At 61.0% G+C, this 22,500-nt stretch overlaps 2 non-coding genes across 2 annotated transcripts; both read left to right on the plus strand.

Moving 5' to 3' along the window:
* Window positions 1-10,729: 10,729 nt before the first annotated feature.
* On the plus strand, window positions 10,730-10,848 carry LOC131863575 (5S ribosomal RNA). The gene has a single exon (XR_009362475.1). It is a non-coding gene; the product is annotated as a 5S ribosomal RNA (ribosomal RNA).
* A 7,817-nt stretch (window positions 10,849-18,665) lies between these two features.
* LOC131863608 (5S ribosomal RNA) lies at window positions 18,666-18,784 on the plus strand. The gene has a single exon (XR_009362507.1). It is a non-coding gene; the product is annotated as a 5S ribosomal RNA (ribosomal RNA).
* Window positions 18,785-22,500: the final 3,716 nt, after the last annotated feature.

The raw sequence follows: 22,500 nt of genomic DNA on the forward strand, positions 1-22,500 counted from the left end.
ACACAGATGGTTCCAAGGCGGCCGAGGAGCCTCACCGCATAGCAATCGGGGGTGCGAGGCGAGGGATGGGGCGGGAAGGCCCCAACGGCTAGACGGAAGAGGCTTCAGGGCCGCCTAGGAATGGTCCAAGCATCGGACACGCTTGGGGCGACTACCAGTGACAGCCCCCTATCCCGCGATGCGTCCGATACGAAGATGGTTCCAAGGCGGCCGAGGAGCCTCACCGCATAGCAATCGGGGTGCGAGGTGGGGGATGCGGCGAGATGGCCCCAACGGCTAGACGGAAGAGGCCACAGGGCCGCGTCGGAATAGTCCAAGCATCGGACGCGCTTGGGGCGACTACCAGTGACAACCCCTTATCCCGCGATGCGTCCGATACGAAGATAGTTCCAAGGCGGCCGAGGAGCCTCACCGCATAGCAATCGGGGTGCGAGGTGGGGGATGCGGCGAGATGGCCCCAACGGCTAGACGGAAGAGGCTGCAGGGCCGCCTCGGAATAGTCCAAGCATCGGACGCGCTTGGGGCCACTACCAGTGACAACCCCTTATCCCGCGATGCGTCCGATACGAAGATAGTTCCAAGGCGGCCGAAGAGCCTCACCGCATAGCAATCGGGGTGCGAGGTGGGGGATGCGGCGAGATGGCCCCAACGGCTAGACGGAAGAGGCCACAGGGCCGCCTCGGAATAGTCCAAGCATCGGACGCGCTTGGGGCGACTACCAGTGACAACCCCTTATCCCGCGATGCGTCCGATACGAAGATAGTTCCCAGGCGGCCGAGGAGCCTCACCGCATAGCAATCGGGGTGCGAGGCGAGGGATGCGGCGAGATGGCCCCAAAGGCTAGACGGAAGAGGCTGCAGGGCTGCCTCGGAATAGTCCAAGCATCGGACGCGCTTGGGGCGACTACCACTGCCAACCCCTTATCCCGCGATGCGTCCGATACACAGATAGTTCCGAGGCGGCCGAGGAGGTGGGGGATGCAGCGAGATGGCCCCAACGGCTAGACGGAAGAGGCTGCAGGGCCGCCTCGGAATAGTCCAAGCATCGGACGCGCTTGGGGCGACTACCAGTGACAACCCCTTATCCCGCGATGCGTCCGATACACAGATAGTTCCGAGGCGGCCAAGGAGCCTCACCGCATAGCAATCGTGGTGCGAGGTGGGGGATGCGGCGAGATGGCCCCAACGGCTAGACGGAAGAGGCTGCAGGGCCGCCTCGGAATGGTCCAAGCATCGGATGCGCTTGGGGCGACTACCACTGCCAACCCCTTATCCCGCGATGCGTCCGATACACAGATAGTTCCAAGGCGGCCGAGGAGCCTCACAGCATAGCAATCAGGGTGCGAGGCGAGGGATGCGGCGAGAAAGCCCCAACGGCTAGAGGGAAGAGGCTTCAGGTCCGCCTCGGAATGGTCCAAGCATCGGACGCGCTTGGGGCGACTACCAGTGACAACCCCTTATCCCGCGACGCGTCCGATACACAGATAGTTCCAAGGCGGCCGAGGAGCCTCACCGCATAGCAATCGGGGTGCGAGGCGAGGGATGCGGCGAGAAGGACCCAACGGCTACACGGAAGAGGCTTCGGGGCCGCCTCGGAATGGTCCAAGCATCGGACGCGCTTGGGGCGACTACCAGTGACAACCCCTTATCCCGCGACGCGTCCGATACACAGATAGTTCCAAGGCGGCCGAGGAGCCTCACCGCATAGCAATCGGGGTGCGAGGCGAGGGATGCGGCGAGAAGGACCCAACGGCTAGACGGAAGAGGCTTCGGGGCCGCCTCGGAATGGTCCAAGCATCGGACGCGCTTGGGGCGACTACCAGTGACAACCCCTTATCCCGCGACGCGTCCGATACACAGATAGTTCCAAGGCGGCCGAGGAGCCTCACCGCATAGCAATCGGGGTGCGAGGCGAGGGATGCGGCGAGAAGGACCCAACGGCTAGACGGAAGAGGCTTCGGGTCCGCCTCGGAATGGTCCAAGCATCGGACGCGCTTGGGGCGACTACCAGTGACAACCCCTTATCCCGCGACGCGTCCGATACACAGATAGTTCCAAGGCGGCCGAGGAGCCTCACCGCATAGCAATCGGGGTGCGAGGCGAGGGATGCGGCGAGAAGGACCCAACGGCTAGACGGAAGAGGCTTCGGGTCCGCCTCGGAATGGTCCAAGCATCGGACGCGCTTGGGGCGACTACCAGTGACAACCCCTTATCCCGCGACGCGTCCGATACACAGATAGTTCCAAGGCGGCCGAGGAGCCTCACCGCATAGCAATCGGGGTGCGAGGCGAGGGATGCGGCGAGAAGGACCCAACGGCTAGACGGAAGAGGCTTCGGGTCCGCCTCGGAATGGTCCAAGCATCGGACGCGCTTGGGGCGACTACCAGTGACAACCCCTTATCCCGCGACGCGTCCGATACACAGATAGTTCCGAGGCGGCCGAGGAGCCTCACCGCATAGCAATCGGGGTGCGAGGCGAAGGATGCGGCGAGAAGGACCCAACGGCTAGACGGAAGAGGCTTCGGGTCCGCCTCGGAATGGTCCAAGCATCGGACGCGCTTGGGGCGACTACCAGTGACAACCCCTTATCCCGCGACGCGTCCGATACACAGATAGTTCCAAGGCGGCCGAGGAGCCTCACCGCATAGCAATCGGGGTGCGAGGCGAGGGATGCGGCGAGAAGGACCCAACGGCTAGACGGAAGAGGCTTCAGGGCCGCCTCGGAATGGTCCAAGCATCGAACGCGCTTGGGGCGACTACCAGTGACAACCCCTTATCCCGCGACGCGTCCGATACACAGATAGTTCCGAGGCGGCCGAGGAGCCTCACCGCATAGCAATCGGGGTGCGAGGCGAGGGATGCGGCGAGAAGGACCCAACGGCTAGACGGAAGAGGCTTCAGGGCCGCCTCGGAATGGTCCAAGCATCGGACGCGCTTGGGGCGACTACCAGTGACAACCCCTTATCCCGCGACGCGTCCGATACACAGATAGTTCCGAGGCGGCCGAGGAGCCTCACCGCATAGCAATCGGGGTGCGAGGCGAGGGATGCGGCGAGAAGGACCCAACGGCTAGACGGAAGAGGCTTCAGGGCCGCCTCGGAATGGTCCAAGCATCGGACGCGCTTGGGGCGACTACCAATGACAACCCCTTATCCCGCGACGCGTCCGATACACAGATAGTTCCGAGGCGGCCGAGGAGCCTCACCGCATAGCAATCGGGGTGCGAGGCGAGGGATGCGGCGAGAAGGACCCAACGGCTAGACGGAAGAGGCTTCAGGGCCGCCTCGGAATGGTCCAAGCATCGGACGCGCTTGGGGCGACTACCAGTGACAACCCCTTATCCCGCGACGCGTCCGATACACAGATAGTTCCGAGGCGGCCGAGGAGCCTCACCGCATAGCAATCGGGGTGCGAGGCGAGGGATGCGGCGAGAAGGACCCAACGGCTAGACGGAAGAGGCTTCAGGGCCGCCTCGGAATGGTCCAAGCATCGGACGCGCTTGGGGCGACTACCGTTGCCAACCCCTTATCCCGCGATGCGTCTGATACACAGATAGTTCCGAGGCGGCCGAGGAGCCTCACCGCATAGCAATCGGGTTGCGAGGCAGATTATTGGGAAGGGAACCCCCTGGGATGCGGCTCAAGCAGTGCCCAAAGGGACTGGAATGCGGAATCACATCGAGAGACCCAAATGCTATACGAGGGCTCAAATCGAATTATCGATTTGGCCACGACATGGACGCATCGGAACGACTACCTTTGCCGAACCACTCGCAATTGCATCCATACCGAAACCAATAGACATTTCCGTTAGAGCCCTCGCATAGCATTCGGGAATCTCGCATGCCCCTCTAAATCGACCAATGCTGGCGCTCAATGAAAATCCGAGCGCTACCACCGTTCGAGCGCCAGCATTGGTCGAGTTAGAGGGGCACGGGGGAGAATGCTCCAGTCAACACCTCCCCTATATAAGTTATTTGTCCGATTCTCGCACAACCGTAGTCTGCCTCGTCGAATCAAACAACGGTCCCAGATTCCGACTTCCGTTCCGTAGAGACCCAAAAGCTAGATGGAGGCTCGCAAGAAAGAGAGTCGGCGCATAGCAATCGGGTTTCTCGAACGTTTAGGGACCGAGCTCACTTGCGGATAGGGCAAAATCCGCCAAGCAACCCAAAAGCTAGACGGGGGCTCGAATCGAATCGCCTAGGCGGCCACAACAACGACGTGTTGGATCGACTACCAGTGCCAAACCATTCAGCAAGACTAGTCTGTGTCGAGGCCGGATAGAGATTCTCAGAGAGCGCCCGCATAGCATTTAGGAGACCTGCCGCGTCCCTCACACTCGACAAATGGTGGTGCACGTTTATAAATCCGAGCGATCCCAACCCTTTCAAGCACCAACATCGGTCGAGATAGAGGGGCACGGAGGGGGCTGCGTGAGACAACACAGTCCCCTATATAAGTTATTTGTCCGATTCTCACACATCCGAAGAATGGTCATCAAATCGGACAACAGCCCAAACTTCCGACTTCCGTCCCAGAAAGCCCAAGAGCTATCTAAAACGTTCATGGCCGGAACTCGATCGCGGCTATACCAGTCCGCCAAGCAACCCAAAAGCTAGACTGGAGCTCTAGTCGAATCACCTCTGTGGCCATTGCAAGGACGTGTTGGAGCGACTACCATTGCCGAACCATTCCGCAGGTCGAGTCCATACCAAGGCCGCATAGAGATTCACGATGAGCTCCTGCATAGCAATCAGGAGACTTGCCGTGTCCATCACAATCGATAAATCCTGGTGCAAGATTTTTGCATCCGAGCGCTCCAACCAGTCGAGCACCAGCATCAATCGACATAAACGGGCACGGGGGGAGGATGCTCGAGAACACTACCTCCCCTATATAAGTTATTTGTCCGATTCTCAAGCAGCCGAAGTCTGGTCATCGAATCGGGTCAAAGACCACAACTTCCGACTTTACCCACAATGCAAGTCATCGAATCGAACATCGGCCCCCGAGTCGGACTCCATGCGTATGTCAGGTCATCGGACCCAAATTCCGCCTTCCTGCGCATGGCGGGCCATCAATATCAACTCGGTCATCGGACCCAAACTCCGCCTTTTTGCGTATGGCACGCCTTCAAATCGGTCATCGGACCCAAATTCCGCCTTCCTGTGCATGGCGGGCCATCAACATCAACTCGGTCATCGGACCCAAATTCCGCCTTTCTGCGCATGGCACGCCATCAACTCGGTCATCGGACCCAAATTCCGCCTTCCTGCGCATGGCAGGTCATCGGACACAAATTCAGACCTCGCCAATATGCCTACGTATCGAATCGGTCATCGGACCCAACTTCCGACTTCATCCATACTGTAGGGTCTTTGAGGTTGGCGCGGTGCGCTCAACCCAGGGAGTCGACCCATCGAAGCATACACCTCCCCTATATAAGCTATTTGTCCGATTCCCACACCTGTGTAGTTTGCACCTCTGACCAGGACATCGACCCCAACTTCCGAACTCGACTGCAACGACGGCACCAGCGCCTTGGTGCGCACCTTGCGACGCACAGTCCCAACATTCGCCTTCCTGCACATGGCAGGTCATCGGACCCAAATTCCGACCTCGCGAGTATGCCTACATATCGAATCGGTCATCGGACCCAACTTCCGACTTCATCCATACCGTAGGGTCTTTGAGGTTGGCGCGGTGCGCTCAACCCGGGGAGTCGACCCAACGAAGCATACACCTCCCCTATATAAGCTATTTGTCCGATTCCCACACCTGTGTAGTTTGCACCTCCGATCAAGACATCGACCCCAACTTCCGAACTCGCCTCCAACGACCGAACCAGCGCCTTGGTGCGCACCTTGCAACGCACAGTGCCAACATTCGCCTTCCTGCACGTGGCAGGTCATCGGACCCAAATTCCGACCTCGCGAGTATGCCTACATATCGAATCGGTCATCGGACCCAACTTCCGACTTCATCCATACCGTAGGGTCTTTGAGGTTGGCGCGGTGCGCTCAACCCGGGGAGTCGACCCAACGAAGCATACACCTCCCCTATATAAGCTATTTGTCCGATTCCCACACCTGTGTAGCTTGCACCTCCGATCAGGACATCGACCCCAACTTCCGAACTCGACTAAAAAGACCGCACCAGCGCCTTGGTGTGCACCTTGCAACGCACAGTGTCAACATTCGCCTTCCTGCACATGGCAGGTCATCGGACCCAAATTCCGACCTCATGAGCATACCTACTAATCGAATCGGTCATCGGACCCAACTTCCGACTTCATCCATACCGTAGGGTCTTTGAGGTTGGCGCGGTGCGCTCAACCTGGGGAGTCGACCCATCGAAGCATACACCTCCCCTATATAAGCTATTTGTCCGATTCCGACACCTGTGTAGTTTGCACCTCCGCTCAGGACATCGACCCCAACTTCCGAACTCGCCTGCAACGACCGAACCAGCGCCTTGGTGCGCACCAAAAGTGCGCACTTTTGGAGGGCACTTTTCTGCGCTCCAAAGGTGCGCACTTTTGGAGGGCACTTTTTGGAGGGCACTTTTCTGCGCTCCAAAGGTGCGCACTTTTGGAGGGCACTTTTTGGAGGGCACTTTTCTGCGCTCCAAAGGTGCGCACTTTTGGAGGGCACTTTTTGGAGGGCACTTTTCTGCGCTCCAAAGGTGCGCACTTTTGGAGGGCACTTTTTGGAGGGCACTTTTCTGCGCTCCAAAGGTGCGCACTTTTGGAGGGCACTTTTTGGAGGGCACTTTTCTGCGCTCCAAAGGTGCGCACTTTTGGAGGGCACTTTTTGGAGGGCACTTTTCTGCGCTCCAAAGGTGCGCACTTTTGGAGGGCACTTTTTGGAGGGCACTTTTCTGCGCTCCAAAGGTGCGCACTTTTGGAGGGCACTTTTTGGAGGGCACTTTTCTGCGCTCCAAAGGTGCGCACTTTTGGAGGGCACTTTTGTGCACTCCAAAGGTGCGCACTTTTGGAGGGCACTTTTCCTGTGCTCCAAAGGTGCACACCTAGGTGAGCACCTTCGACCACACCTTGTAGCACACCAAACTCTGACTTTCGACTTCATCCGCAATGCAGGGTCTTTGAGGTTGGCGCAATGCGCACAACCAGGGGAGTCGACCCATCAAACCCAACACCTCCCCTATATAAGCTATTTGTCTGATTCTCATACATGCGTAGCCTGCAGGAGCAATTAGGACATCGACCCCAACTTTCGGCTTCTAAACGAAAACAAGGTCTTTGAGGTTGGTGTAATGCGAACAACTAGGGGAGTCAACCCATCAAACCCAACACCTCCCCTATATAAGCTATTTGTCTGATTCTCATACATGTGTAGTCTACAGGAGCAATTAGGACATCGACCCCAACTTTTGACTTCTTAACGAAAACAAGGTCTTTGAGGTTGACGTAATGCGCACAACCAGGGGAGTCGACCCATCAAACCCAACACCTCCCCTATATAAGCTATTTGTCCGATTCTCATACATGTGTAGCCTGCAGGAGCCATTAGGACATTGACCCCAACTTTTGACTTCTTAACGAAAACAAGGTCTTTGAGGTTGGCGTAATGCGCACAACCAAGGGAGTTGACCCATCAAACCCAACACCTCCCCTATATAAGCTATTTGTCTGATTCTCATACATGTGTAGCCTGCAACAACGATTAGGACATCCACCCCAACTTCTGAATTCGTCTGCGTTGACCGCACCAAAGGTGCACGCCTTGGTGCTCACCAAAATCCGACTTCCGACTTCTTCTGCTATGCGGGGTCTTTGAGGTTGGCGCAGTGCGCACAACCAGGGGAGTCAACCCACCGAATGCAACACCTCCCCTATATAAGCTATTTGTCTGATTCTCATACATGCGTAGACTGCAGCAATGATTAGGACATCCACCCCAACTTTTGACTTCTTAAACAAGACAGGGTCTTTGAAGTTGGTGCAGTGCACACAACCAGGGGAGTCGACCCATCAAACGCAACACCTCCCCTATATAAAGCTATTTGTCCGATTCTCATACGTGTAGTCTGCAGCAGCGATTAGGACATCGACCCCAACTTTCGAATTCGTTTGCATTGACCGCACCAAAGGTGCACGCCTTGGTGTGCACCCTGGAGTGCACTTTGGTGCTCACCTCGGTGCACACTTTGGTGTGCACCTCGGTGTGCACCAAAGGTGCGCACCTTGGAGCGCACCAAAGGTGTACACTTTGGAGCGCACCACATAGGGTCTTTGAGAGGTTGGCGCAGTGCGCACACCAAGGTGGGTGTTGAGGTGCGTGCCGAGGTGGGTGGGTGCTAGGGTGCGCTCCATGGTGGGTGCCAGGGTGGGTGCGTGCTAGGGTGGATTCCAAAGAGGGTCATAGGGTGGGTGCCAAGGTGGGTTGGTGATATAGTGGGTTCAAAGGTGGGTACTAGGGTGGGTTCCAAGGTGGGTCACAAGTTGGGTGCCAGGATGCGTGGGTGTTAGGTTGGGTGCCAAGGTGGGCTCCTGCGTGGGTGGGTGCTAGGGTGGGTTTCAAGGTGGACGCGAGGGCGGGTGCCAAGGTGGGTAACAAGTTGGGTGTTAGGATGGGTGAGTGCTAGAGTGGGTGCCAAGGTGGGTGGGTGCTAAGGTGGATGCCAAGGTGGTTCACAGGGTGGGTGGGTTCTAGGGTGAGTTCCAAGGTGGGTCACAGGTTCAGTGCTAGGGTGGGTGTCAAGGCGGGTGTCGAGGTGCCTGGGTGCTAGGGTGTGGATGCCAATGTGGGTCATAGGGTGGGTACTAGGGTGGGCTGCAATGTGGGTGCCAAGGTGGGTAACATGCTCGGTGGGTTCTAAATTGGGTGCCAGGGTGGGTGTGCACCCACCTTGCCCGAGGTGGGTGCCAAGGTGCCAGTGTGGGTGGGTGCTAAGGTGGATGCCAAGGTGGGTGAGAAGGTGGGTGATAGGTTGAGTGGTAGGATGGGTGGGTGCCAAGATGGGTCACAGGGTGGGTGCAAGGGTGGGTAGGTGCTAGGGTTGGTGTCAGGGTGGGTGGGTGCTAGGTTGGGTTCCAAGGTGGGTGCGAGGGTGAGTGTCAAGGTGGGTCACAGGTTAGGTGCTAGGATGGGTGAGTGCTAGGGTGCAAAGGTGCCAGGGTGGGTGCTAGGATGGGTCGATGCTAGGGTGAGTGGCAAGGTGGGTCCACAAGTGTCAAGGTGGGTGCCGAGGTGGGTGCCAAGTCGGCGACTGCTATGGTGGATGCCAAGGTGGGTCACGGGGTGGGTGCCAAGTTGCTAGGTTGGGTTCCAAGGTGGGTGCCAACGTGGGTGCTAGGGTGCGTGGGTTAAAGGGTGTGTCACAACGTGGGTGCCAGGATGGGTGCGCACCCACACTGGCCAAGACGGGTGCGGGTGCAAGGTTGGGTTCCAAGCCCGGTCACAGGCTGGGTGCTAGGATGGGTGGGTGCCAAGGTGGGCACCAGGGTGGGTGCACCCACCCTGGCCAAGGTGGGTCACGGGGTGGGTCCTAGGGTGGGTAACGGGGTGGGTACTAAGGTGCGTGCCAAGGTGGGTCATAGGGTGGGTGCCAAGGTGGGCACCAGGGTGGGTGTGCACCAACCCTAGCCAGGGTAGGTCACGGGGTGGTTGTCGGGGTGGGCGTCAAGGAGCCAAGGTGGGTGGCAAGTAGCCAAGTTGCGTGCCAAGGTGGGTGTCGGGGTGGGTGCCAAGGATCCAAGGTGGGTGCCAAGGAACCAAGGTGGGTGTCTGGGTGGGTGCCGAGGTGGGAGCCAGGGTGGGTCCCAAGGTGAGTGCAAAGGTGGGTGCCAGGGTCAAGGTGAGTGCCAATGTGGGTTCCAAGGTGCCAGGGTCAGGGTGAGTGCCAATGTGGGTTCAAAGGTGCTAAGTTGGGTGCGAGGTTGGGTGCGAGGGTGGGTGGGTGCCAAGGTGTGCTAGGTGGAAGCCCGGGTGGGTCGGCATCCCATGGGTGTCGAGTTGGGTGCCTGATGGGTGCTTCTTGTCAAGTTTTAGTCGTCGGGACTCATTTCGAGCCTTAGAGGTCGTTTCTTGTCCGGTTGCCCTGTCTTCGACCTGGGAACCCAATTTTGGTCCTCGGGTCCCATTTTTTTTTGTCTCGCATCCCACTTTTGGCCTGTGGCCTTTTCGGGGTCGATTCTCGTTTTGGGCATCAGAGCATGTTTCTTCTCCTAAAACCCAATATTTGTTTATTAAGTCTCGGAACACATTTTTGTTCTCGTGGACCCATCATGGGTCTTGGAACGCATTTGTGGTCCTTGGGTCCCATTTTGCATCCCGAAACTTGTGTTTTGGTGCTTGATCCCTATTTTGGGTGCCCACCTTGCACCAAGTGCGCACCCGGGGCAAACCGAGCGCCTTGGTGCACCGGGGCAAGATCGAGCGTGCACCCGAGGCGCCCCGAACATGCACCAAGGTGCACTCGGCCCACATGTGAGCGCAGGTCGTTGCGCCCGAGGTGGTGTGTGGGCACCGCGTTGCAGACGGGACACTGCACGCACACGACGCCCCCTCCAGGTGCACGCACGTAGGCCGGGCCGGGTGCACACCCGACGCCCTAGCAAGGTGCGCGCACCCGGGCAGGGCTCACACTTGGCGAACGGGGCGCACTTCGCGAGGGAGGGTGTGCACCTCGACGGGGGTGGGTGGCCGGGGTGGATTCGCACGTGGGTCGCGGTTTGCTAAGTACACACTGCGACAAGCTCATAACGGGTGCGATCATACCAGCATTAGTGCACCGGATCCCATCAGAACTCCGCAGTTAAGCGCGCTTGGGCCGGAGTAGTACTGGGATGGGTGACCTCCCGGGAAGTCCCGGTGTTGCACCCTTTTTTAGTTTTTCGCCGGGCGTCGCAATGCTATTTGAATAAACCTTTTGCCCGTTTGCGTTCTCGTCGGGGCCGGGCCGGGCCGGGGTGCGCTGCCCGCACTACCGCGCGCGCGGGGGCGACACCGAGCGCGCACCCGAGGCGCCCCGAGCACACAGGCCACGGTGCAACCCGGGCGTTGTGCGCGCACCCCGGTGCGCCCGAGGTGCTGCGCGCGCACCCAGGTGAAATCGGTGTGCACCTCGGCCAGTGCGCGCTCGGTCGAGTCGCGCACGTTGGCCAAGGTGCACGGTGATGTTTCTTACTCTAAGGTTCCGCACCAGACGCCCGGGACAGGTGAGCGAAGCTGGGCGGGGCCGGGTGCGCGGCCGGGGCAGGTGCACGCAGCTGGAGAGAGCTTTGGAGCACACTTCGGAGCGCACCAATGATGCGCTCCATTCAAAAGTTTCCTGAAAAGGCAAAAAAAGTTGAGATTATAGAATTTCCCACTTGAGAGATTGTAAAAAAAAAAAATTTAAAATGAAGGAAACGCGGGTGCCAAGGTGTGCGCAGCCCAGCCAAGGTGTGCGCACCAAGGCGCCCACCCTGGCGAAGGTGCACGCAAGGTGCGCACCCGAGGCAAACCGGACAATTAACCCAACTTTCGACTTCGCGCGCACCTTGGAGCGCACTTCGGAGCGCTCCTTGGTGCGCACCAATCTTGGGCACCTCGGAGTGCACCATGGCGCCCACCAAGGTGCGCACCCGGGGCAAACCGAGCTCCGACTTCGTGCGCACCTTGGAGCGCACGAAAGGTGCGCACCATGGCGCCCACCAAGGTGCGCAGCCCAGCCAAGGCGTGCGCATCAAGGTGCGCACCCTGGCGAAGGTGCGCACCCGGGGCAAACCGAGCTCCGACTTCGTGCGCACCTTGGAGCGCACAAAAGGTGCGCAACCCAGCCAAGGTGTGCGCACCCCGGTCAAACCGAGCTCCGAATCGTGCGCACCAGAGGTGCACGCCATCGTGCGCACCTTGGAGCACACTTCGGAGCCCTCCTTGGTGCGCGCCGATGTTGCGCACCTCGGAGCGCACCCGGGGAAAACAATGCAATTAACCCGACTTTCGACTTCGTGGGCACCTCGGAGCGCTCTCGGGTTCGCACCTCGGAGCACACCGAGGTGCGCACCTTTGATGCGCTGCCTTCACCAATTTCCAGAAAAGGCAAGAAAACATTGAGAAGGTGTGCGCACCGAGGTGCCCACCCTGGCGAAGGTGCACGCGAGGTGCGCACCCGGGGCAAACCGGGCTCCGACTTCGTGCACGCCGCACCTTGGAGCACACTTCGGAGCGCTCCTTGGTGCGCACCAGGGCGCGCAACCCAGCCGAGGTGCCCACCCCGGCGAAGGTGCACGCGAGGTGCGCACCCGGGGCAAACCGGGCTCCGACTTCGTGCACGCCATGGTGCCCACCGCGGCGAAGGTGCACGCGAGGTGCGCACCCGGGGCAAACCGGGCTCCGACTTCGTGCACGCCGCACCTTGGAGCACACTTCGGAGCGCTCCTTGGTGCGCACCATGGTGCCCACCAGGGCGCGCAACCCCGCCGAAGGTGCACGCGAGGTGCGCACCCGGGGCAAACCGGGCTCCGACTTCGTGCACGCCGCACCTTGGAGCACACTTCGGAGCGCTCCTTGGTGCGCACCATGGTGCCCACCAGGGCGCGCAACCCCGCCGAAGGTGCACGCGAGGTGCGCACCCGGGGCAAACCGGGCTCCGACTTCGTGCACGCCATGGTGCGCACCGCGGCGAAGGTGCGCACCCGGGGCAAACCGGGCTCCGACTTCGTGCACGCCGCACCTTGGAGCACACTTCGGAGCGCTCCTTGGTGCGCACCAGGGCGCGCAACCCAGCCGAGGTGCCCACCCCGGCGAAGGTGCACGCGAGGTGCGTACCCGGGGCAAACCGGGCTCCGACTTCGTGCACGCCGCACCTTGGAGCACACTTCGGAGCGCTCCTTGGTGCGCACCATGGTGCCCACCAGGCCGCGCAACCCAGCCAAGGTGTGCGCACCAAGGTGCACGCGAGGTGCGCACCCGGGGCAAACCGGGGTCCGACTTCGTGCACGCCGCACCTTGGAGCACACATCGGGGCGCTCCCGGGTTCGCACCGGCGTTGCGCACCGTGGTGGGCACCTCGGAGCACACCAAGGTGGGCAGCGAGGTGCGCACCTTTGATGCGATGCCTTCACTAATTTCCATAAAAGGCAAAAAAAAAACGAGATTTTAAAATTTCCGTTTTGAAAGATAGTGAGAAAAAGGGAATGCTGGTGCCATCTTGAGCCCGCCCTGGTGCGCAGCCCAGCCAAGGTGTGCGCACCAAGGTGCCCACCCTGGCGAAGGTGCGCGCCCGGGCAATTAATCCAACTTCCAACTTCGCGCGCGCCAGGGTGGGAGCGCACCCAACAACCGGGCCTGGGAAGAGCCAATGCGAGAAACCCCACCAAACGCTCTGACAAAAAAAGAGGGGGCGCTCCAGTAACCCCGCTTCGGAGCGCACCCTGGGCAAACCCAGCCAAGGTGCCCACCCCGGCCAAGGTGCAGGCGAGGTGCGCACCCGGGGCAAACCGGGCTCCGACAACGTGCACGCCGCACCTTGGAGCACACTTCGTAGCGCTCCCGGGTGCGCACCTCAGAGCACACCAAGGTGGGCAGCGAGGTGCGCACCTTTGATGCGCTGCCTTCACTAATTTCCAGAAAAGGCAAAAAAAAAAGGAGATTTTAAAATTTCCGTTTTGAAAGATAGTGAAAAAAACGGAACGCGCGTGCCATCTTGAGCCCGCCCTGGTGCGCAGCCCAGGTAAGGTGCCCACCCTGGCAAAGGTGCGCACCCGGGCAATTAACCCTACTTCCGACTTCGTGCGCGCCAGGGTGGCAACCGGGCCTCGGAAGAGCCAATGCGAGAAACCCCACCAAACGCTCCGACAAAAAAAGAGGCGGCGCTCCAATAACCCCGCTTCGGAGCGCAGCCGGGGCAAACCCAGCCAAGGTGCCCACCCCGACGAAGGTGCACGCGAGGTGCGCACCCGGGGCAAACCGGGCTCCGACAACGTGCACGCAGCACCTTGGAGCACACTTCGAAGCACTCCCGGGTGCCCACCGGCGTTGCGCACCGTGGTGGGCAGCGAGGTGCGCACCTTTGATGCGCTGCCTTCACTAATTTCCAGAAAAAGGCAAAAAAAAATGAGATTTTAAAATTTCCGTTTTGAAAGATAGTGAAAAAAAAGGAACGCGGGTGCCATCTTGAGCCCGCCCTGGTGCGCAGCCCAGGCAAGGCATGCGCACCAAGGTGCCCACCCGAGGTGCACACCCGGGGCAAACCGGGCTCCGACTTCGTGCAGGCCGCACCTTGGAGCACACTTCGGAGCGCTCCTTGGTGCGCACCATGGTGCCCACCAGGGCGCGCAACCCAGCCAAGGTCTGCACACCAAGGTGCCCACCCCGGCGAAGGTGCACGCGAGGTGCGCACCCGGGGCAAACCGGGCTCCGACTTCGTGCACGCCATGGTGCCCACCGCGGCGAAGGTGCACGCGAGGTGCGCACCCGGGGCAAACCGGGCTCCGACTTCGTGCACGCCGCACCTTGGAGCACACTTCGGAGCGCTCCTTGGTGCGCACCATGGTGCCCACCAGGGCGCGCAACCCAGCCAAGGTGTGCGCACCAAGGTGCACGCGAGGTGCGCACCCGGGGCAAACCGGGGTCCGACTTCGTGCACGCCGCACCTTGGAGCACACATCGGAGCGCTCCCAGGTTCGCACCAGCGTTGCGCACCTTTGATGCGCTGCCTTCACTAATTTCAAGAAAAGGCAAAAAAAAACGAGATTTTAAAATTTCCGTTCTGAAAGATAGTGAAAAAAACGGAACGCGGGTGCCATCTTGAGCCCTTCCTGGTGCGCAGCCCAGGCAAGTTGTGCGCACCAAGGTGCCCACCCTGGCGGAGGTGCGCGCCCGGGGCAATCCGGGCTCCGACTTCGTGCACTGCATGGTGCCCACCAAGGCGCGCAACCCAGCCAAGGTGCCCACCGCAGCGAAGGTGCACGCGAGGTGCGCACCCGAGGTGCACACCCGGGGCAAACCGGGCTCCGACTTCGTGCACGCCGCACCTTGGAGCACACTTCAGAGCGCTCCTTGGTGCGCACCAGGGCGCGCAACCCAGCCGAGGTGCCCACCCCGGCGAAGGTGCACGCGAGGTGTGCACCCGGGGCAAACCGGGCTCCGACTTCGTGCACGCCATGGTGCCCACCGCGGCGAAGGTGCGCACCCGGGGCAAACCGGGCTCCGACTTCGTGCACGCCGCACCTTGGAGCACACTTCGGAGCGCTCCTTGGTGCGCACCATGGTGCCCACCAGGCCGCGCAACCCAGCCAAGGTGTGCGCACCAAGGTGCACGCGAGGTGCGCACCCGGGGCAAACCGGGGTCCGACTTCGTGCACGCCGCACCTTGGAGCACACATCGGGGCGCTCCCGGGTTCGCACCGGCGTTGCGCACCGTGGTGGGCACCTCGGAGCACACCAAGGTGGGCAGCGAGGTGCGCACCTTTGATGCGATGCCTTCACTAATTTCCATAAAAGGCAAAAAAAAAACGAGATTTTAAAATTTCCGTTTTGAAAGATAGTGAGAAAAAGGGAATGCTGGTGCCATCTTGAGCCCGCCCTGGTGCGCAGCCCAGCCAAGGTTTGCGCACCAAGGTGCCCACCCTGGCGAAGGTGCGCGCCCGGGCAATTAACCCAACTTCCAACTTCGCGCGCGCCAGGGTGGGAGCGCACCCAACAACCGGGCCTGGGAAGAGCCAATGCGAGAAACCCCACCAAACTCTCTGACAAAAAAAGAGGGGGCGCTCCAGTAACCCCGCTTCGGAGCGCACCCTGGGCAAACCCAGCCAAGGTGCCCACCCCGGCCAAGGTGCAGGCGAGGTGCGCACCCGGGGCAAACCGGGCTCCGACAACGTGCACGCCGCACCTTGGAGCACACTTCGTAGCGCTCCCGGGTGCGCACCTCAGAGCACACCAAGGTGGGCAGCGAGGTGCGCACCTTTGATGCGCTGCCTTCACTAATTTCCAGAAAAGGCAAAAAAAAAAGGAGATTTTAAAATTTCCGTTTTGAAAGATAGTGAAAAAAACGGAACGCGCGTGCCATCTTGAGCCCGCCCTGGTGCGCAGCCCAGGTAAGGTGCCACCCTGGCAAAGGTGCGCACCCGGGCAATTAACCCTACTTCCGACTTCGTGCGCGCCAGGGTGGCAACCGGGCCTCGGAAGAGCCAATGCGAGAAACCCCACCAAACGCTCCGACAAAAAAAGAGGCGGCGCTCCAATAACCCCGCTTCGGAGCGCAGCCGGGGCAAACCAAGCCAAGGTGCCCACCCCGACGAAGGTGCACGCGAGGTGCGCACCCGGGGCAAACCGGGCTCCGACAACGTGCACGCAGCACCTTGGAGCACACTTCGAAGCACTCCCGGGTGCCCACCGGCGTTGCGCACCGTGGTGGGCAGCGAGGTGCGCACCTTTGATGCGCTGCCTTCACTAATTTCCAGAAAAAGGCAAAAAAAAATGAGATTTTAAAATTTCCGTTTTGAAAGATAGTGAAAAAAAAGGAACGCGGGTGCCATCTTGAGCCCGCCCTGGTGCGCAGCCCAGGCAAGGCATGCGCACCAAGGTGCCCACCCGAGGTGCACACCCGGGGCAAACCGGGCTCCGACTTCGTGCAGGCCGCACCTTGGAGCACACTTCGGAGCGCTCCTTGGTGCGCACCATGGTGCCCACCAGGGCGCACCCGAGGCAAACCGGGCTCCGACTTCGTGCACGCCGCACCTTGGAGCACACATCGGAGCGCTCCCAGGTTCGCACCAGCGTTGCGCACCTTTGATGCGCTGCCTTCACTAATTTCCAGAAAAGGCAAAAAAAAACGATATTTTAAAATTTCCGTTCTGAAAGATAGTGAAAAAAACGGAACGCGGGTGCCATCTTGAGCCCTTCCTGATGCGCAGCCCAGGCAAGTTGTGCGCACCAAGGTGCCCACCCTGGCGGAGGTGCGCGCCCGGGGCAAACCGGGCTCCGACTTCGTGCACTGCATGGTGCCCACCAAGGCGCGCAACCCAGCCAAGGTGCCCACCGCAGCGAAGGTGCACGCGAGGTGCGCACCCGAGGTGCACACCCGGGGCAAACCGGGCTCCGACTTCGTGCACGCCGCACCTTGGAGCACACTTCAGAGCGCTCCTTGGTACGCACCAGGGCGCGCAACCCAGCCAAGGTGCTCACCCCGGCGAAGGTGCACGCGAGGTGCGCACCCGGGGCAAACCGGGCTCGGACTTCGTGCACGCCGCACCTTGGAGCACACATCGGAGCGCTCCCGGGTTCGCACCAGCATTGCGCACCTTTGATGCGCTGCCTTCACTAATTTCCAGAAAAGGCAAAAAAAAGAAAAAAATGAGATTTTAAAATTTCCGTTTTGAAAGATAGTGAAAAAAACGGAACGCGGGTGCCATCTTGAGCCCGCCCTGGTGTGCAGCCCAGGCAAGTTGTGCGCACCAAGGCACCCACCCTGGCCAAGGTGGGTCACGGGGTGGGTCCTAGGGTGGGTAACGGGGTGGGTACTAAGGTGCGTGCCAAGGTGGGTCATAGGGTGGGTGCCAAGGTGGGCACCAGGGTGGGTGTGCACCAACCCTAGCCAGGGTAGGTCACGGGGTGGTTGTCGGGGTGGGCGTCAAGGAGCCAAGGTGGGTGGCAAGTAGCCAAGTTGCGTGCCAAGGTGGGTGTCGGGGTGGGTGCCAAGGATCCAAGGTGGGTGCCAAGGAACCAAGGTGGGTGTCTGGGTGGGTGCCGAGGTGGGAGCCAGGGTGGGTCCCAAGGTGAGTGCAAAGGTGGGTGCCAGGGTCAAGGTGAGTGCCAATGTGGGTTCCAAGGTGCCAGGGTCAGGGTGAGTGCCAATGTGGGTTCAAAGGTGCTAAGTTGGGTGCGAGGTTGGGTGCGAGGGTGGGTGGGTGCCAAGGTGTGCTAGGTGGAAGCCCGGGTGGGTCGGCATCCCATGGGTGTCGAGTTGGGTGCCTGATGGGTGCTTCTTGTCAAGTTTTAGTCGTCGGGACTCATTTCGAGCCTTAGAGGTCGTTTCTTGTCCGGTTGCCCTGTCTTCGACCTGGGAACCCAATTTTGGTCCTCGGGTCCCATTTTTTTTTGTCTCGCATCCCACTTTTGGCCTGTGGCCTTTTCGGGGTCGATTCTCGTTTTGGGCATCAGAGCATGTTTCTTCTCCTAAAACCCAATATTTGTTTATTAAGTCTCGGAACACATTTTTGTTCTCGTGGACCCATCATGGGTCTTGGAACGCATTTGTGGTCCTTGGGTCCCATTTTGCATCCCGAAACTTGTGTTTTGGTGCTTGATCCCTATTTTGGGTGCCCACCTTGCACCAAGTGCGCACCCGGGGCAAACCGAGCGCCTTGGTGCACCGGGGCAAGATCGAGCGTGCACCCGAGGCGCCCCGAACATGCACCAAGGTGCACTCGGCCCACATGTGAGCGCAGGTCGTTGCGCCCGAGGTGGTGTGTGGGCACCGCGTTGCAGACGGGACACTGCACGCACACGACGCCCCCTACAGGTGCACGCACGTAGGCCGGGCCGGGTGCACACCCGACGCCCTAGCAAGGTGCGCGCACCCGGGCAGGGCTCACACTTGGCGAACGGGGCGCACTTCGCGAGGGAGGGTGTGCACCTCGACGGGGGTGGGTGGCCGGGGTGGATTCGCACGTGGGTCGCGGTTTGCTAAGTACACACTGCGACAAGCTCATAACGGGTGCGATCATACCAGCGTTAGTGCACCGGATCCCATCAGAACTCCGCAGTTAAGCGCGCTTGGGCCGGAGTAGTACTGGGATGGGTGACCTCCCGGGAAGTCCCGGTGTTGCACCCTTTTTTAGTTTTTCGCCGGGCATCGCAATGCTATTTGAATAAACCTTTTGCCCGTTTGCGTTCTCGTCGGGGCCGGGCCGGGCCGGGGTGCGCTGCCCGCACTACCGCGCGCGCGGGGGCGACACCGAGCGCGCACCCGAGGCGCCCCGAGCACACAGGCCACGGTGCAACCCGGGCGTTGTGCGCGCACCCCGGTGCGCCCGAGGTGCTGCGCGCGCACCCAGGTGAAATCGGTGTGCACCTCGGCCAGTGCGCGCTCGGTCGAGTCGCGCACGTTGGCCAAGGTGCACGGTGATGTTTCTTACTCTAAGGTTCCGCACCAGACGCCCGGGACAGGTGAGCGAAGCTGGGCGGGGCCGGGTGCGCGGCCGGGGCAGGTGCACGCAGCTGGAGAGAGCTTTGGAGCACACTTCGGAGCGCACCAATGATGCGCTCCATTCAAAAGTTTCCTGAAAAGGCAAAAAAAGTTGAGATTATAGAATTTCCCACTTGAGAGATTGTAAAAAAAAAAAATTTAAAATGAAGGAAACGCGGGTGCCAAGGTGTGCGCAGCCCAGCCAAGGTGTGCGCACCAAGGCGCCCACCCTGGCGAAGGTGCACGCAAGGTGCGCACCCGAGGCAAACCGGACAATTAACCCAACTTTCGACTTCGCGCGCACCTTGGAGCGCACTTCGGAGCGCTCCTTGGTGCGCACCAATCTTGGGCACCTCGGAGTGCACCATGGCGCCCACCAAGGTGCGCACCCGGGGCAAACCGAGCTCCGACTTCGTGCGCACCTTGGAGCGCACGAAAGGTGCGCACCATGGCGCCCACCAAGGTGCGCAGCCCAGCCAAGGCGTGCGCATCAAGGTGCGCACCCTGGCGAAGGTGCGCACCCGGGGCAAACCGAGCTCCGACTTCGTGCGCACCTTGGAGCGCACAAAAGGTGCGCAACCCAGCCAAGGTGTGCGCACCCCGGTCAAACCGAGCTCCGAATCGTGCGCACCAGAGGTGCACGCCATCGTGCGCACCTTGGAGCACACTTCGGAGCCCTCCTTGGTGCGCGCCGATGTTGCGCACCTCGGAGCGCACCCGGGGAAAACAATGCAATTAACCCGACTTTCGACTTCGTGGGCACCTCGGAGCGCTCTCGGGTTCGCACCTCGGAGCACACCGAGGTGCGCACCTTTGATGCGCTGCCTTCACCAATTTCCAGAAAAGGCAAGAAAACATTGAGAAGGTGTGCGCACCGAGGTGCCCACCCTGGCGAAGGTGCACGCGAGGTGCGCACCCGGGGCAAACCGGGCTCCGACTTCGTGCACGCCGCACCTTGGAGCACACTTCGGAGCGCTCCTTGGTGCGCACCAGGGCGCGCAACCCAGCCGAGGTGCCCACCCCGGCGAAGGTGCACGCGAGGTGCGCACCCGGGGCAAACCGGGCTCCGACTTCGTGCACGCCATGGTGCCCACCGCGGCGAAGGTGCACGCGAGGTGCGCACCCGGGGCAAACCGGGCTCCGACTTCGTGCACGCCGCACCTTGGAGCACACTTCGGAGCGCTCCTTGGTGCGCACCATGGTGCCCACCAGGGCGCGCAACCCCGCCGAAGGTGCACGCGAGGTGCGCACCCGGGGCAAACCGGGCTCCGACTTCGTGCACGCCGCACCTTGGAGCACACTTCGGAGCGCTCCTTGGTGCGCACCATGGTGCCCACCAGGGCGCGCAACCCCGCCGAAGGTGCACGCGAGGTGCGCACCCGGGGCAAACCGGGCTCCGACTTCGTGCACGCCGCACCTTGGAGCACACTTCGGAGCGCTCCTTGGTGCGCACCAGGGCGCGCAACCCAGCCGAGGTGCCCACCCCGGCGAAGGTGCGTACCCGGGGCAAACCGGGCTCCGACTTCGTGCACGCCGCACCTTGGAGCACACTTCGGAGCGCTCCTTGGTGCGCACCATGGTGCCCACCAGGCCGCGCAACCCAGCCAAGGTGTGCGCACCAAGGTGCACGCGAGGTGCGCACCCGGGGCAAACCGGGGTCCGACTTCGTGCACGCCGCACCTTGGAGCACACATCGGGGCGCTCCCGGGTTCGCACCGGCGTTGCGCACCGTGGTGGGCACCTCGGAGCACACCAAGGTGGGCAGCGAGGTGCGCACCTTTGATGCGATGCCTTCACTAATTTCCATAAAAGGCAAAAAAAAAACGAGATTTTAAAATTTCCGTTTTGAAAGATAGTGAGAAAAAGGGAATGCTGGTGCCATCTTGAGCCCGCCCTGGTGCGCAGCCCAGCCAAGGTGTGCGCACCAAGGTGCCCACCCTGGCGAAGGTGCGCGCCCGGGCAATTAACCCAACTTCCAACTTCGCGCGCGCCAGGGTGGGAGCGCACCCAACAACCGGGCCTGGGAAGAGCCAATGCGAGAAACCCCACCAAACGCTCTGACAAAAAAAGAGGGGGCGCTCCAGTAACCCCGCTTCGGAGCGCACCCTGGGCAAACCCAGCCAAGGTGCCCACCCCGGCCAAGGTGCAGGCGAGGTGCGCACCCGGGGCAAACCGGGCTCCGACAACGTGCACGCCGCACCTTGGAGCACACTTCGTAGCGCTCCCGGGTGCGCACCTCAGAGCACACCAAGGTGGGCAGCGAGGTGCGCACCTTTGATGCGCTGCCTTCACTAATTTCCAGAAAAGGCAAAAAAAAAAGGAGATTTTAAAATTTCCGTTTTGAAAGATAGTGAAAAAAACGGAACGCGCGTGCCATCTTGAGCCCGCCCTGGTGCGCAGCCCAGGTAAGGTGCCCACCCTGGCAAAGGTGCGCACCCGGGCAATTAACCCTACTTCCGACTTCGTGCGCGCCAGGGTGGCAACCGGGCCTCGGAAGAGCCAATGCGAGAAACCCCACCAAACGCTCCGACAAAAAAAGAGGCGGCGCTCCAATAACCCCGCTTCGGAGCGCAGCCGGGGCAAACCCAGCCAAGGTGCCCACCCCGACGAAGGTGCACGCGAGGTGCGCACCCGGGGCAAACCGGGCTCCGACAACGTGCACGCAGCACCTTGGAGCACACTTCGAAGCACTCCCGGGTGCCCACCGGCGTTGCGCACCGTGGTGGGCAGCGAGGTGCGCACCTTTGATGCGCTGCCTTCACTAATTTCCAGAAAAAGGCAAAAAAAAATGAGATTTTAAAATTTCCGTTTTGAAAGATAGTGAAAAAAAAGGAACGCGGGTGCCATCTTGAGCCCGCCCTGGTGCGCAGCCCAGGCAAGGCATGCGCACCAAGGTGCCCACCCGAGGTGCACACCCGGGGCAAACCGGGCTCCGACTTCGTGCAGGCCGCACCTTGGAGCACACTTCGGAGCGCTCCTTGGTGCGCACCATGGTGCCCACCAGGGCGCGCAACCCAGCCAAGGTCTGCACACCAAGGTGCCCACCCCGGCGAAGGTGCACGCGAGGTGCGCACCCGGGGCAAACCGGGCTCCGACTTCGTGCACGCCATGGTGCCCACCGCGGCGAAGGTGCACGCGAGGTGCGCACCCGGGGCAAACCGGGCTCCGACTTCGTGCACGCCGCACCTTGGAGCACACTTCGGAGCGCTCCTTGGTGCGCACCATGGTGCCCACCAGGGCGCGCAACCCAGCCAAGGTGTGCGCACCAAGGTGCACGCGAGGTGCGCACCCGGGGCAAACCGGGGTCCGACTTCGTGCACGCCGCACCTTGGAGCACACATCGGAGCGCTCCCAGGTTCGCA

The sequence above is a fragment of the Cryptomeria japonica genome, unplaced genomic scaffold, assembly GCF_030272615.1.
Source record: "Cryptomeria japonica unplaced genomic scaffold, Sugi_1.0 HiC_scaffold_65, whole genome shotgun sequence".
Classification (NCBI taxonomy): domain Eukaryota; kingdom Viridiplantae; phylum Streptophyta; class Pinopsida; order Cupressales; family Cupressaceae; genus Cryptomeria; species Cryptomeria japonica.